The following is a 6,021-nucleotide window of genomic DNA, read 5'->3' as shown; positions in this document are numbered from 1 at the left end:
TATTTTATGTAATCCTTTTACCAAAAAAGGAAAAAATATCTGTATTCCTCAACCATTTCTTAATGGATGCAGCGCTTTGAGATAGTTAATGGTGTCACTGAAGTTGAAGGAATAGCAGAGGAGAAAACTGCAAGTGCTGAAGAGGATGAAGGTACTAATTACAAGATCACACCTTTTCTTTAAATAGCATTTCAATTCATTCACTGATAACATTTTGATTTGGTTTTGTAGAAAAAGAAGTACATGCTTTTTGGCTCAATGCAGTGAAAAACAATAAAGTGTTAGTTGAAGAGGTTAGTTGGTTCTATCAATAGTAACTCCTTTTTTTTAAATGTTTATTTTATATCTTACAACCAAGTCCTAGTATTAGCTTAAGAGGTTAGTTAGTTCTATTCAATAGTAACTCCTTTTTTCTTTTAAATGTTTATTTTATGTCTTGCAACCAAGCTAATTTTAAGTCTTTGTGAAACAAATTTCAGAGCGTGATGAAGGTGCTCTCAAGTTTCTCAAAGATATCAAGTGGAGCAGGATAGATAACCCAAAAGGATTCAAGCTTGAGTTTTATTTTGATACTAATCCTTATTTCACAAACACTGTTTTGACAAAAACATATTACATAATTGATGAGGATGAGCCAATATTGGAAAAAGCAATTGGGTGAAGACCCCTTAATGGAAATAATCAAATCCATCTCAGGCATCAAGGTTATTCCTCTTTTAGGCCTTCATTTACTTTATAGCAAAGTGAGTACTAGAAGGCTGTTCAATTGTATTTGACTTTTTTTATTGTATTTTTGAATATATTAAATGCTTAAAATCATAGACACATGTCTAGTGCATCAGTGAATTCTTTACTATAGTTGATGATTTACAATGCCCGTTTCTTCTCTTCCTTACCTTTTGTATTCAGGCTAAGGGAGGGGGACTTGCGTTTTTGAAAGATATTCTGTCTGAACGAGCAGTTATTGATGGAAAAATGTTGCAGATACTACTTGTATATATAAACGGAGATCGTGAATATGTCATCTTCGATCCATACGAAAAAGAAGGTCACAAACTCAGCATAATTAGGCAGAATGTTGCACTTGAAGAACCTGAACTTACAAGAACTAGAAGAAGAGGAATTGCTGTAAAAGAAGGCCTTGATTCTGGATCGAAACAATGGGAATTGAGGCTCTTCTAGAATTAGGCTTCTGAGGCCACACTTGTGGTGCCTTTTCACTCTTGTACACCTTCTATGCTGCTTTTCAGTGATGGAAAAAGGAGGAAAGTTTGTGTTTTGAGGGAGAAGTGCCAAACGGGTTCCTCTGGGAATATGGGTTCCTTTAATGATGCAGCACTAATCGAAGAAGGACCTCTTCTTTAGCTTTCTCTCTCTATCTCTCTCTCAAACTTCATATCTTTTTGCCTTGTCTATGATGTTAGTTAGAAAAACAAAGGGGCTCAGAGGAGGAGGCATATTTCGCTGTATTCAAACTTTTTTCTATTTTTGACTTAGTTCAAATTTCCATTAGTCTCTTGGCAGTTTGGTTTTATTTTTCCTACCGGCCATCTATGATTCTTACATCTCCATTAGTATCCTTAAGTGAAATTGGTGCATTATGCATATGCCATAAACAGCACCATGTGCATTACTTTGAAATAAGGGAAGCAACTTTGCTGTGACATTAGACTTAGACTGAAGCCCTTGCCCTATACTGCATTTGATAGAAAAAAAATATATAAAATAAAATAAAATAAAGAAAAACACACTTTATTATATGCATTCCATGTATATTGCAGTTTCTTGGTATTATTGTTTTAATACATACACTTCAAGTTATACTGAAACTCAGTGAAACAGAAGAGTATTCATTAACAGTATTTATGGTAAGAGGATACATTTATAGATAATTATTGAAAAATAGTTTCCATCTTTTTTAAAAGCCTACACAATAATCTAGAGGAGTTTAAGAAAAATGATTCAATTTGATTGCATCTATCACTGTTGGGAATCCTTGGGATATTGATTTCGATACATACGATTATCAAAGCTAACTACTATGGCCCAAGGACTTTAATACCAGGTTACAACATTTGTTCTTAACCACTCGTGAATTAGATGGTGTAGTGAGAATTAGTTACTAATAAAATTGTAAGAATTAGCTAGAATCCAATTAATGATTGTTTCTATGTACAGATTCATCATTCCCCTATTTCATCACGTGAAGAGTGCAAATCATACTGGTGTTTCCATGCTACATGGTCAATTTCGGATGAAGAAATTGCTTTGATGTTGAATTATTTGATGAAAATCAGAGTGGAGATGAGGACACTGTGATCACGTTGTATAAAGGGCAAATCATCAATGCCTAAATTACAGAGAAAATTAACGTTGTATGCTTAACTTGTATGCAAAAATAAACCAAATGTATGTTGTACACATGGAAAATATCATAAGCATTATTGATGATTGAAATTACCAACAAAATTCATGTAATCTACGGGCACATATAATTAAAAACATACCTTATAGTGAATATATAACTAAAACCATAGTACTTAGAACACAACATCATGCATAATCCAGACACATACATAAACTCTAGCAATACTTCAACCACACAAGGGGCCAAAACAAGACCCTTTATTCAAAATAAAAGGACACAACAGTAAAGAAAATCAACAAATTGAGGACAATAACAGTAAGTAAACGTGATATCATAATCTTCAATATTCTAAATCGAGCACAAACTTTTCTCATTCTTCCTCCGATTTTGATTCAGCATTCTGAGGCCAATCAATGAATGGTTGAGCACTCTTCCATATCTGAGAGTCCTTCTTATCACCCTTCAGTCCCTTTGAATACCAATGCATGACGTGCTATTTTTCCACCAAATCAACATCATAGAGGGCTTTCAGAATAAGTGCAACCTCCTTCAACGCATTGCTACCTTTCTTGTAACAGAACTCCTCAACAGCATTGAGCAATAACAGCTGTGATCCCTCATCATCTCCAGCAACTGCAGCAGCAAGGTGATAAAATTTATTTTATCCTAAACATCATCATTAAAAATACTAAATTACCTAACTCAAATTCTAGAGACTACTAGTTCAAATTTTAGAGACTAATAGTTTAAATATTTACGCCTGATTCCAGATGCAAAATCAAAATAGACAAGGGGATCAAAATCAATAAACTGGGGAGAAAACTAATCAATACATTATTTATATATAAATAAAGCAAGGAGATCAACAATCTTCAAGTGGGCAAAGAGCAATAATACTGAAGCAAAGCAGAAATCTTCAAATCAAAGCATCAATATTGAAAGCATTTGCACTTATGTAGTTATGTTAGCAAATGATAAATATCAAAAGGTAGCTTCATCCACAAGGATCCACCAAAACCCAGATCAAATCACAGTAAAAGAAAGCATTTTTAGACAACCCAGATGAAAAGATAAGACCCACAAAAGGAACACAGGTAGAAGTAAGAACCTTGCTGGGTACAAAGGATAATGGGAGAGTAACTTGTGATTACACTAATACATAAGTCCCTCCTCTTCTCCCACAAATTGGGACTATCTTCTACATGATCATCATGCAGTTTGAAGGTTATCACAGTCAAAGAAATACTCATTCTTCTCTCTCTCTCTCTCTCTCTCTTTTCACTTTCCTCTCTCTATATGACCGTGTTTTCCTCTATTTAGTTCTCTTTGCTTTTGTTAATGCTCCATAAAATGGTGTCCACTATACCATGATTTCCTACTTTGTAGAAAATACAACAGCAAGATTAGAAAAAGTTCCATTTGAAAATTTTTATTTAGTGTGAATTTTCTTAAAAATCATTATCGATTGAATACTTGTGTTGAATATGTGAAGAGAATTTTTAATGCCAGCAAAGACATGAGAGGGAGACAACTGCATGAGATTGCAGATCAAATGCTACCAAGGCTGGTAAACAAGTCGAACCTTCCTGAGGTTTTGAGGCACGTAATATCTTTTCTTGTTGGTGAGTAACATATTTCTTGATAGTTATATTATTGATAAATTATAACGCTTTGTTATTTCAATACTTTTAGCAGAATTCTACACTGTATATTGGTAAAATTTCCACAAGAACATATGGATAAATCTTATAATACTGAGTTATATTTGCTGTCTGAATGACATACACGAAAAGGTTTTGGTTGTCAGATTTGAGTGAATTCTGAAAACTTGAGAACGTGATGAATCTGAGTATGATAATTCATTTTGCTGCAGTGTGTCATTCTGTTATACACTTAGATATGTATTTTATGTAATTTGAACTCTATTCATGAATTTAAGTCGAAGGCAGGAAATCTAATACTGTAGTTTTTCGTATTTGTATCATGCCTAATTGCCTATAAAGCATACTATTTCAGATCTCATATTGTGCTATTTCCTAAGTTTGATTTTATTTTTTCATGTTTAAATTCCTAGTGCTTTCAAGCTAAATTGTGTTTGCATCTTTTTACCCTACATGTTGTCCATATTTCAGATGGGGGTTCTTCCAAATTAGTAATGGCTACAAACTTATCTGGGAAGGAACGAAGTAAGGAAATCAATGGGGTAGCTGGGCCAAGCCAGGAAGCTTCTTGGCTGGAATCTATTTATTTGGATAAGAAACATGTGTTAGAAAGGCCAACGAACATCCTTACAAGCTTTGATCAAAATGATAAAAGGACTCTGGCGCCTGAGCTGTAAATGAGTATTGTCCCAAAAGACTTCTGTTTTGATGAATTGGAGAGTGTGGTTAAAATCAAACAACCAGAGGCTAAAATGTTTCAGTCACATGCTGATGATGCAAGAAGAGAAGTTGAAGGGTTGAAACGTATTGCCCTTGTAAAGAGTGAGAAAGTTGATGAAGAGTATACTCAACAAATTGCGAAGCTGCGATTGGGTGAGACAGAGGAAATGCGTAGGCAGAAACTCGAAGAACTTCAAGCATTAGAACGGGCACATCTGGAGTATTTCAACATGAAAAGGAGAATGGATGCATACATTAAAGATCTTTTATCTAATATGGAAGCTACTAAAAGGAGTATTGCCTTGTGAAGCTGACAACACTCTAGAATAGTTCTTTCAGGTAAATGTAATCTTCCATCTTATAATTTGTAGGTTTCAATTCCATCTTAATGTTATGAGTTACTGTAGTTTCTGATCCATAGATTGATGTATCTATCTACTGTTGTAGTTCATTTGGGATTCAAGCTCCTAACCAAGATCTTGTACAGAGATTTCAATAGTTAATTACTCTTATTAAACAATTGGAATTACAAAAGCTATTTAAACTAGATTACTATTAAAACACCCTTGCAAGAATTCCCACTATTTGGCTACATTTGCTAAGCAGAATTTTTCTACTGACTCACAATAGAAAAAGGATCAACTTAGCTACATATTGTGCTTTAGAAGTTTGCCTATAGTCGAGACCTTAATCTTCGGTGTGTTATTTTTATCTCAAATACTCCACGAAATTTCTCAGAGGATTTTTTACTATTTTATTTCATGTGTTGGTCTATCGTAATGCTCACTAAAATTGAATTTTTGAAGAGATTTATTTTTTGAATTGTTCTATTTTTGTCCTGTTCAGGTGGATTCTATTAGTACCAAAATTTTTAGAAACTTTGTTTTTTTCAGAGATTTTGTTCATAATTGAAAATAGCTAGGTGGCATCTTGCAGTGCATCACTTAGAATTTGTGAAATTAGATGTGCATTAAGACACTATGCAGCATTTAAAAAATGAAACTATTGTGATCTAAATTAAGTTTTCTATTAAAAAAATTGCATTCATAGTTTTAGAAACATATACAGATAAAATAAGAATTCAACAATTCGTCATAATTAACAACAACTAATATCAAATCACATAAATCAAGCCAAATTACTCTAATTATAGAAATCACACCAATGTTATAATAATTCAAATCACAGAAATCATAGGGAGGGAATTACCGAAACGGAGAGACTGACAACGGTGATAAAGAATAAGGAAGACGACAAAGAAGACGGCGAGAA

Source organism: Arachis duranensis, chromosome 7 (genome assembly GCF_000817695.3).
Source record: "Arachis duranensis cultivar V14167 chromosome 7, aradu.V14167.gnm2.J7QH, whole genome shotgun sequence".
In the NCBI taxonomy this organism is placed as follows: Eukaryota; Viridiplantae; Streptophyta; class Magnoliopsida; order Fabales; family Fabaceae; genus Arachis; species Arachis duranensis.
The sequence above is the reverse complement of the archived record's forward strand: the minus strand, read 5'-3'. Positions refer to the sequence as shown.